This window comes from Cyprinodon tularosa, unplaced genomic scaffold, assembly GCF_016077235.1.
Source record: "Cyprinodon tularosa strain WSP-4 unplaced genomic scaffold, ASM1607723v1 ctg435, whole genome shotgun sequence".
Lineage (NCBI taxonomy): Eukaryota > Metazoa > Chordata > Actinopteri > Cyprinodontiformes > Cyprinodontidae > Cyprinodon > Cyprinodon tularosa.
Window position 1 is genome coordinate 226,957 of NW_024039158.1, and position 10,372 is coordinate 237,328.

Here is a 10,372-nt window from a genome sequence, read left to right on the forward strand (position 1 = left end):
GGACTGGATAAGTGGACAGTTCCAGAATAGATGAACAAGTGTTTCAGGATTATTACAGCAGAAGTTGCGTGACATCAATGGTTTTTTTAAGCGTTTCTGGATAAAGACTTTGGTAGAATAAATGTTATGGATTATCTAAAATGAGATTTCTTTAGTTTTGTTATTTATCAAATATCGATTTGGAAGCAGCCAGACTTCTTTGATTTATTTTTTGAAACAAAAAAACATATTTTACCTACAGAAGAATCCACTGGTGATAACAAGGACAATTGAGAAATCTTTCATTTAGGACGTGACCAGAAAAGCATACAAATAGCCGAAGAGATGGATCCAAAGACTTTCGTATAATCCCCTGGAGGAATCGAAAGATTAAATTCAGTTAAAAACTCCTCATATGAGAAAAGGCGACCATCTTTGTTAAATTACTGAGCCACGTGTGTAATGTTATTTTGGAACCAATACTCAATAAAAAGAGATTTATGCTTGTATAGAATGTCCCTGTTATTCCATATAAGATACTTTGGGGGGAAAAGTTGTGTTTTAGATCAGAGTCCATGACAGGAAGGCCTGGCGTTGAAAAGCTGATAACTTAATGGGAACTTTATCAATATCATAATTGCACATTAAGAAGAAGTTTAATCCACCACTTTTAGAAATCATATACAAAGGTATAGCATTCCAATGGCTCTCTTATATATATTTACTTTTTTTTTTTTTTTTTTTAACAAAATACATTAATTTTCATTTTCAAGTAGGAAACTTGTATTACTACCAATGGAAACATACAAAACTTAAAAAAGAATTAAATTAAAATAAAAGACGGACTCATTCTGCAGCAAGACAGTTTCTGGCATCATGTTAACTTTAGCAATTTTGTGAGTAAAATAAACAAAAATTTTGACCAATCATTGGCCTCCCCTGTGGCCACCCCTACCATTTATTTCCCTCTTATACAGATGGTGGCAACAGTAATACTCTTAAATGGAATATTCAAAACATTTGAATATTCCACTTAATATTCTACAATTTTTCATATATTAGCAATAAAAACAACAAAAACATCATAGTTAATTATGCACACCCTTAGTAAAAAGTAGTTTATTCAAATAAACTAAAAGTGTACTAATTTCCTACTTAAAATCAGTTGGTGCACTTAAAGTTTACTTATTCTAAATTATATTTCATATACTTAACAATTGTTTACTTTGTTTTCTAAAGTTTACTTTAATAAACTTAAAAATTTCCCAATTTAGTTCAAAGAAGTATTACTTTAGTAATACTTCAAGTACACTAAACGTAAATTGTTTGATATACTTTCTAAACTTTAACTTAAGTATTTTTAATAGAATTTACTTCAAGTATACTACTTTTTGTAAAGGGCATCGATATAATAACATTAAAGATGATAAATACAGAATTCAAGCAGAAATAGATATTTGTGTTTTATGGGGTAAAGAGAAAAGTCATCTAGGAGTCTTCAGGGAAATCATAGATAAATAACTATTTTGATAAGAACTTGTTAAATAGTCAATTTATGTAGATATTTTTAATTGTAAATGTCAATTTTATGCAGAATGATTACTGATAAAAGTAGGTAAGTAATGTCAATGGAAAAGATTTTCGCCCAAAACTCAAACCTGAAAAATCTTATCCATTATACCTTTTATCTAGAAAGCACAGATGTTTGAATATATTCATCTTTTTGTAAACAAAGGCTGTGGGAAAATATATTTTGTCTTTATTTAGAAAATATGGATGTTGTGCTCGTTAATTTTCCTGCTGGAACAGTGCAGATTGACCGTGAGGTTTTGGTGCCTATCTACTTTAGGCCACCCCTCAGTGTACATTGGTTATTGCCTGGACACCCTTATAAAAATTTCCTGGCTACGCCTCTGAATGACATGTCACTACATAGTTTTTGTACATGTCTATATTTGTCGACTAACAGAGATAAAGATGAATAGAAGATTTTGTGTTTGTTTTTGAAACTTATTAATGAAGGTTTCTGATTTTTCCATTTACATGCATGTATATGATATCTTCCCATACTTGTAACTATTATGACCATGTCAGATAAATCCTTCGGAATGTCATTTTTGTATGTTAATATTTGATTTATCTGAAAAGGTGTTATATTATCTATTTGTTGCTCAACCAAATATTCAGGTTGTGCCAAAAGCAACCTGTGACTCGACACAAATAGAAGAGATCTTTGTCATGATGGGTTCACTAAAAGCGACCCAAGAATGCAGAACACCACTGACAGACACAGGGATGAAAGTTTAACAAGTTTATTGATGCATAAGCACACAGAATATTGTTGGGAGCTGGAGAAATACACCTTTTCTCCAGCAGAGTCCGCCCTGGATCCTCCCTGCTGTGCTGCTCTGCACACCTGCAGCTGATGATCTCATCTGGAGGACCTGGACTACTTAAGCTGCCTTCAGACCTTGCCTCGAAGCTGCAGTGTCTTAATCAGTTGGTTAGCACTTAAGCCATAGATCCCTAGTGAACCAAGTCTCCTTTGAGTCCAACCTGGATTCTAACCCTTTGTCTCTGCTTCCAGGTTTCCTGTTCTTTCTCCTGTGAAGCTCTGGAAGAGCTTAACCTGCCGAGCCAGCCCTCCAAGCCAAACCTGAAGACTCACTCTCTGGATTTCCTAGCAGCTCTGGATACCGAGCTGGAAACACAAGCCAAGGTCAAAACAGCCTTTAGAAGTAAGACGCTGAAACAGCTTAAGGACTCTGCCAACTCAAGTTTTCTCCGGACCCAACAGTTCCGCTCCCAAAGCCTCCTCTACGTTCATCAAGGTACAAACCTGAACACAATCAGTCAAGTCTCAACCAAGCCTTCGCTAACCAAACTGTCTTTCTCACAGACGCCAGTGAACCGGTCCCAGCCCAGAACCATTGCATCAGTCTTTATTATATGTGTGAATTTGCCAATAAACTCTGTTAAACTTTCCATCCGTGTCGTCAGTGTTCTGCATATTGGGCCTCCCTGATACCCATCATGACAGAACACTGCGGCCAAACACAAGGCCCAGCAGATGATCTCCTCCGCCGATTGCAAGAACAAGATGTCCAAATACAAGGACAAACTCAGACCCTCCGTGAGTTGTACCGTCTGGTTGATATGCATAATCATATGCTTCAAAACTACGCTAATTACGTGGGTAATGCTAATCCCGCTCCAGTAACCCAACCATTTCCGGGTCCAGTTCCTCCGCCGAGGTCACCGGCTGTGACGTCATCCGAGTTCCACCCAAGTCTCCCAGAGAAGTTTTCTGGTAACGTAACTGATTGTAAGGGATTTTTATTTCAATGTCGTCTCATTTTTCAGAACTCTCCTGCCAGTTTTCCCACGGACCACAAGAAAATAACGTTTATCCTTTCCCAGTTAACAGGAAGAGCTCTGGCTTGGGCTCAAGCCAGATTTGCCTCAGATGAAAGCTTAAGCTGTCACTATTCAGATTTCGTTTCTGAATTTTCCCAGGTATTCAACCAAGACACTGACCAAACCCTTGATTCTCGAGCACTGCTTCATCTAAAACAGGGAAATTCTTCTGTGGCCGAATTTTCTATAAATTTCCGGGTTAAAGCAGCTGCTTCCGGATGGAACCAGGATGCATTAAAGAGTGCTTATTTCGAGGCATTAAACGAAAATATTAAGGATGAGTTGGCTACCCGTGATGAACCGGCTACACTCGAAGAACTAATCCAATTAACTATAAAACTGGACAACCGGATTCGAGCCAGAAACAGCCGCAAACATAAGAGTTTGGCGTTATTTTCCTCTGCCCCCGCCTCTAATAACGTGACTGTTGTTTCTGCCCCCACAGAACAGTTATCCAGACCAAAGCCAAAGAGCCAGCCTCTCCCTTTGCCTGTTCAGGCTACTCATCCTGGAGAAACTGAGATGGAGCCGATGCAGGTTGGACACACAAGGTTGTCTCCTGAGGAAAGGCAAAGGAGATTTTTGGGCAGACTTTGCATTTATTGTGGTGAGAGTGGACACTTCATTGCTTCCTGTCCAGAAAGATCAAAAGCCGGGGCCCGTCAGAGGTTTTGAGGAGTCTGACGGGCCATGAAGAAAATGAAAAACCTCCTCGTCTTTTGCTTCCTGCCACGTTGTTTTTCCTCGACCAGAGCCTCTCTCTTTCAGCCTTCATTGATTCTGGATGTGAACGTAATTTAATAGACTCTGATCTCGTCCAACAGCTCCAAATTGCTACGGTTCCTTTAACCCAGCCTCTCATTGTCTCTGCGATTGATGTGAAAAAACTTCATCAAGTCACCCACCAAACTCAACCCCTTGAACTTCTAATCTCAGGTAACCATCGAGAGTCCATAACCTTCTTTGTTTTTTCATCCGCATGTTCCCCACTGGTACTGGGTTATGAATGGCTGGAGAAGCATAATCCCCATATTAATTGGGCCGATCGTCATGTGGAGTCCTGGTCCACATTGTGTCACGAGACCTGCCTCCGTTCTGCAGCTCCCGCTGTGGGGTCCCCTAGAGGTGGGGGGGAGATGGACGTCCCTGACCTTACTCCGGTACCCCCTGATTACCATGATTTGGCTCCTGTTTTCAGTAAGGTCAGTGCTTCGTCCCTTCCACCACACAGACCATACGACTGTGCCATCGAGTTATTACCCGGTGCTCCGTTACCCAGCAGTAGACTTTATAACATTTCCAAACCAGAACGTGAAACAATGGAAAAATACATCAACGAGTCGCTAGCTGCAGGAATTATTCGCCCTTCTTCATCCCCGTTGGGCGCAGGATTTTTCTTTGTTGGAAAAAAGGATGGTTCTTTGAGACCCTGTATAGATTATAGAGGCCTGAACCAAATCACTATCAAAAACAAATATCCTCTTCCTCTTCTCACCTCAGCCTTTGAGCCTGTACAAGGAGCTACCGTTTTCACAAAGCTCGATTTAAGAAATGCCTATCATCTCCTTAGGATACGTGAAGGAGATGAATGGAAAACGGCATTTAAGACTCCTTTGGGCCAGTTCGAGTATTTGGTCATGCCTTTCGGCTTAACAAATGCCCCCGCATGTTTTCAGGCCCTAGTGAACGACGTCCTCAGAGACTTTCTCAATGTGTTTGTATTCGTATACATTGATGATATCCTGATCTACTCGAAGAATCTATCTGAACATAAGAGACATGTCCGCCTGGTTCTTCAGAGACTTCTAGAGAATAAAGTTTTTGTAAAGGCTGAAAAATGTGAGTTTCACCAATCTTCAGTTACCTTTTTGGGGTTTGAGCTCGAGGGCGGGCAGGTTAAGCCTTCTGAAGAAAAGATAAAAGCTGTTTTAGAATGGCCCGTTCCAGAAAGCCGTAAGCAGCTACAAAGATTTTTGGGCTTCGCTAATTTCTACCGGAGGTTCATCAGAAATTATAGCCAAACCGCCCTCCCATTAACTGCATTAACTTCTTCCAAGAGAGTTTTTCGATGGTCCCCCGAGGCACAAGCAGCTTTTGACAAACTCAAAACCTTGTTTTCCAGAGCTCCAGTCCTAATCCAACCAGATCCATCTAAGCAATTTATCCTAGAGGTTGATGCTTCTGACTCCGGTGTAGGGGCAGTTTTGTCTCAGAAACTCGACTCTGATCAACGAATCCATCCCTGTGCCTTCTTTTCCCGTAAACTCTCTCCCGCAGAACACAACTACGACGTTGGGGACCGAGAACTTTTGGCCATTAAGTTGGCTTTGGAAGAGTGGAGACACTGGCTCGAAGGAGCAGAGCATCCAGTCCTGGTGTGGACTGACCACAAGAATCTCGCCTACATCCAGTCCGCTAAACAAGCTACTCCTCGACAGTCAAGGTGGTCTCTCTTCTTTTCACGTTTTAATCTCATTATCTCCTACAGACCTGGATCTAAGAACACCAAGCCCAATTCTCTCTCTCGTCTCTACGCTGTGGATCAACTTGAGTCACCCCAACCTGTCCTCCCTGCCTCATGTACCGTTGGAATGGTCACTTGGGAGATAACAGATTTAATCAACGCTGCCCTGGCCACAGAACCTGACCCAGGTAATGGACCACCTAACCGTACCTATGTCCCCTCGTCTGTTAGGTCTCGTCTCATTCATTGGATGCACTCGGCAAGATTCTCTGCTCATCCGGGAGTGAGCCGAACAGTTTCACTGATCTCAAGACGGTTTTGGTGGCCCACTTTGCATCGAGATGTAAAGGAATATGTGTCTGCCTGCTCCACCTGTGCACGGAACAAAGCCTCTCATCAGCCACCCTCCGGTTTGCTGCAACCGCTCCCTGTGCCCTCACGTCCTTGGTCCCATATTGCCATCGATTTCGTCACTGGTCTCCCAGAGTCTCGAGGTATGTCAACTATTTTAACCATCGTAGATCGTTTCTCCAAATCTTGTCATCTGATCCCTCTCAGAAAGCTTCCTACGGCCTATCAAACCGCCCAGTTGCTGATCAAGCACGTCTTTCGCCTCCATGGTATTCCCCAGGACATCCTCTCAGATCGTGGTCCCCAATTTGTCTCACAGGTTTGGAAGGCTTTCTGTTCTGCTCTAAATTGTAAAGTGTCACTAACTTCTGGCTATCATCCCCAGTCAAATGGTCAAACTGAGAGGATGAACCAACACCTCGAATCCACCCTCCGCTGTCTCACCTCCAATAATCCCACAGATTGGAGTCAATATCTCACCTGGATAGAATACGCCCATAACTCACTCAAGTCTGCATCTACCGGTCAGTCTCCCTTCCAAGTTAGCCTCGGCTACCAACCACCTCTCTTCCCTGCTGACGAGAGAGAGATATCGGTGAAGACTGTCAATCCCCACATCCGTCGTTGCCAGCGTGTTTGGAGAGAGACCATCCAAGCACTCAACCGTTCCTCTGAGTCCTCTAAGAGGTTCACTGACCCCAAGAGACGTCCAGCCCCCGAGTACAAGGTCGGCCAGGAGGTCTGGCTGTCCACCCGCAAATTATCCCCGAGATTCATCGGCCCATACAAGATCACTCGAGTCATCAACCCCTCCGCCGTCCGTCTTCAACTTCCCCCGACACTCAGGATTCACCCTACGTTCCACGTCTCCCAGGTTAAACCAGTCATCTCTAGTCCCATTTGCCCTCCATCCGACTCCCCTCCACCCGCCCTGGAAGTCGATGGACATACGGCCTTCAAAGTTCGCCGGATCGTGGACTCCCGTCGGCGAGGTCGCGGTTGGCAGTACCTCGTCGACTGGGAGGGCTACGGTCCGACAATGGGTTCCTGGTTCATACATCCTCGACCCTTCTCTCATCGAGGAGTATGAGCGTTCCCTCCCGTCTACCTCTTCCGCACCGCCAAGGGGCGGTCGTTGAGGGGGGGGGGGTACTGTTGGGAGCTGGAGAAATACACCTTTTCTCCAGCAGAGTCCGCCCTGGATCCTCCCTGCTGTGCTGCTCTGCACACCTGCAGCTGATGATCTCATCTGGAGGACCTGGACTACTTAAGCTGCCTTCAGACCTTGCCTCGACGCTGCAGTGTCTTAATCAGTTGGTTAGCACTTAAGCCATAGATCCCTAGTGAACCAAGTCTCCTTTGAGTCCAACCTGGATTCTAACCCTTTGTCTCTGCTTCCAGGTTTCCTGTTCTTTCTCCTGTGAAGCTCTGGAAGAGCTTAACCTGCCGAGCCAGCCCTCCGAGCCAAACCTGAAGACTCACTCTCTGGATTTCCTAGCAGCTCTGGATACCGAGCTGGAAACACAAGCCAAGGTCAAAACAGCCTTTAGAAGTAAGACGCTGAAACAGCTTAAGGACTCTGCCAAGCCAAGTTTTCTCCGGACCCAACAGTTCCGCTCCCAAAGCCTCCTCTGCGTTCATCAAGGTACAAACCTGAACACAATCAGTCAAGTCTCAACCAAGCCTTCGCTAACCAAACTGTCTTTCTCACAGACGCCAGTGAACCGGTCCCAGCCCAGAACCATTGCATCAGTCTTTATTATATGTGTGAATTTGCCAATAAACTCTGTTAAACTTTCCATCCGTGTCGTCAGTGTTCTGCATATTGGGCCTCCCTGAGACCCTTCATGACAAATATACTGGTTCAGGTTCGGGGCCTGGATACTGGTTCACCGGAGTCTGCGTGAGAGACAGTTCAGTTAGCGTAGCCAACAGAGGTTTGATTTCCTGAAGTTTACTGATTGTACCTTGAGGGTTCTTGAGGTTAGCTTTGGGAGGGTCTCTGTTGGATCTGGAGAAGAGTTCATCAGCAGAGTCCGTTTGCTGCTTCAGCGTCTCACGTCTAATATGAACAGACCTTGGTTTAGGGTTTCTAGTGCAGAGCTGCTTGGAAGTTCTCTGTGATTCTTCAGGTTTGGCTCTGAGGGTAGGCTCGGCAGGTTAGCTCTTCCTGAGCTTTCACAGAGGAGATCCAAGCTGGATTCAAAAGTCATAGAGTAACACTGAGGATCTAGGCTTAAGCGCTGACCAACTGGAACAACACTGCGGCGTTGAGGCAAGGTCTGAAGACAGCTTAAGTAGTGGATCCTCTGATGATCCTGATGAGCTGCAGCTGTGCAGGAGGCTCCCTCAGAGGATCCACGGCGGACTCTGCTGGAGAAAGGTGGAATTTCTCCAGCTCCCAACAGTACCCCCCCCTCAATGACCGCCCCTTGGCGGTCCGGAAGAGGTTGATGGGCAGGAACGCTCGTACTCCTCGATAAGGGCAGGATCGAGGATGTACGAGCCCGGAACCCACTGGCGATCCTCCGGTCCGTAGCCCTCCCAGTCGACGAGGTACTGCCATCCGCGACCTCGTCGACGGGAGTCCACAATGAGACGGACAGTGAAGGCCGGATGACCATCGACCTTGAGGGGAATGTCTCGAGTGGACAGCCATACCTCCTGGCCCTCAGTGTACTCGGGGGCGGGGCGTCTCCTGGCGTCGGCGAAGCGTTTACTGGACTCTGTTGACCGGTTGAGGGTGGCGATGGTTTCTCTCCAGATTCTTTGGCAACGGCGGATGTGTTGGTTTACGGACTGGACCGAAATCTCTCTCTCGTCTGCGGGGAAAAGAGGTGGTTGATAGCCGAGACTAACCTGGAACGGGGATTGTCCGGTGGATGCAGATCTGAGGGAGTTGTGTGCGTATTCTATCCAAGGGAGAAATTGGCTCCAGTCCACGGGATTGTTTGAAGTGAGGCAGCGAAGGGTTGATTCCAACTGCTGGTTCATTCTCTCAGTCTGACCATTAGATTGGGGGTGGTAACCAGAGGTGAGAGAGGGTTTGCAGCCGAGGGCAGAACAGAAAGCCTTCCAGACCTGGGAAATGAATTGAGGGCCTCTGTCCGAGAGGATCTCTTGGGGAATGCCGTGTAGCCGGAAAACATGCTTGATAAGGAGCTGGGCTGTCTGGAAGGCCGTGGGAAGTTTTCTAAGGGGGATAAGATGGCAGGACTTCGAGAAACGGTCAACAATGGTGAATATGGTGGACATACCTCGAGAGACAGGGAGACCGGTGACAAAATCAATGGCTATATGGGACCAAGGACGCGAGGGAACAGGAAGCGGCTGGAGCAGGCCAGAAGGAGGTTGGTGTGAGGCTTTGTTACGGGCACATGTGGGGCAAGCCAACACATACTCCTTGACGTCCCTATGGAGAGTGGGCCACCAGAAGCGTCTTGAGATGAGGGCTACAGTTCTGCTGACTGCTGGATGAGCAGAGAACTTGGCGGCGTGCATCCAATGGATGAGACGGGACCTGACGGAAGATGGAACATAGGTTCGGTTAGTGGGACCATTACCTGGATCGGGTTCAGTGGCCAGGGCTGAGTTGATGAGGTCAGTTATTTCCCAGTTGACCACCCCCACTGTGCAGGAAGCCGAAAGAACAGGTTCAGGTGTCTCGGGATGATCGACGGAGTAGAGACGAGAGAGAGAATCGGGCTTGACATTTTTGGATCCGGGTCTGTAGGAGATGATGAGATTGAACCGAGAGAAGAAAATTGACCACCTGGATTGGCGAGGATTAGCCTGTTTGGTTGACTGGATGTAAGCCAGGTTCTTGTGGTCAGTCCATACAAGAACCGGATGCTCAGCTCCTTCCAGCCAATGTCTCCATTCTTCCAACGCCAGTTTAATGGCCAGAAGCTCTCGGTCACCCACATCGTAATTTTGCTCTGCAGAAGAAAGTCTACGGGAGAAGAAAGCACAAGGGTGTATCTTTTGATCTGAATCTAGTCTCTGGGATAGGACTGCTCCAACACCAGAATCTGAAGCATCCACCTCAAGAATAAACTGCTTCGCTGGGTCAGGTTGCATAAGCACAGTTGCTCTGGAAAACAAGGATTTTAATTTATCAAAGCTGCTTGAGCCTCAGGAGTCCACTGAAAAATGCGTTTG